Genomic DNA, 1311 nt, shown 5'->3' on the forward strand with positions numbered 1-1311 from the left:
AAAAAAGTACATTTCACTTATGTGTCAGTGCCTATCAGCATCTTTCAATGTAGTAGAAGATTTAATACTTAATAGCATTTCACTGCGTGTTTAGCAATAAACAAACAATCATATGTGGCGACTCCATACTGATCATTAGTCGTGGTTGCAGCTTTGCAAAGGTAGAGGAATCTATCGTATACGTCAATGGGCTATAAAGGCCAAAAACTTAAAATATTTGAAATCTTTTTTCTTAGCGAGAGCTATTATTTATATTTGTAATAAAGTCAAATTTTTATTCATATCAAGTAGATTCATTTTTACTTAACTGAGAAAGTCGAAGTTATTTAAACGCCGATTATTTTGATTTTTATATCAGTTTTGGTGATCCTCTTGGTTAGACCATGGACAATATTTTATCCGGGACATCACAACGAGGCATTATTTGTGCTTAAATGGCTTTTAGTTGGCAAAGTCACTACTCCAACCTCACCTAGCTTAATCATATTCATTGCAATATTGTAGCTCTTGTTTATAGAGTCTGTTTTAGTCACAAAAAACTGAAATATTTCATATATTCAAAATTTATTTAATGCGATGCAATTATAAATTCTCAATTTATTCTTATTTATTAAACGATTTCTGGCATTGAAACAGATACATTTTTTTTTTTTTTTTTGAATTATATTAGAAAATAAAAATTCTTAATTTAGTTACATTTCTCTTAAAATCCAATAACTGCAACTGTCAATGACATACTAGCAATTATAAAACATAAAATTGATTTTTTTCTGACAAACTTTATTTTTATTTCTGGCGTTTAATTTTAATTTACTTCAATAGTAAAGTTTTAGCACAAATTGCCTTCATCATAAAATTTAACACAAATTTGCAAGCTTCTAAAAATTTCGTAAAAACTTTTGGTTCATTTAAAATTCATCAATTACGAATCCTCGCACCGCAGGAGCCAACAGCCAACCAAAAATGTGCAAATATACTTTCTAGGCAACGCTCGAGTGTGTGTTAAGCAGCTACGAGGAGGAAAGGTGCCAACATGGAAGCGACCCATCAAGGAAACAGGTGCGAGAAATAATAAAGATAGTCCTATATTTTACACTTTATACGAAGATAAAGTCAAGCGGTATCAAATTAAAACGGAGCAAAATAATATGGCAGCTTAAAATATTAAAAAACAAAAATAAAAAAAAAAAAAGAAATTAAAAAAAATTAGCAAACGTAAAAAAAGGAATAAAAATAAGTACCGCTAAAAAAGGTATAAACCGAAAATGTCGGAATTCGACTACGACAAGTTGCCTACTCCAAGCCATAAAA

Source organism: Teleopsis dalmanni, chromosome 1 (genome assembly GCF_002237135.1).
Source record: "Teleopsis dalmanni isolate 2A chromosome 1, ASM223713v2, whole genome shotgun sequence".
NCBI classification, from domain to species: Eukaryota; Metazoa; Arthropoda; class Insecta; order Diptera; family Diopsidae; genus Teleopsis; species Teleopsis dalmanni.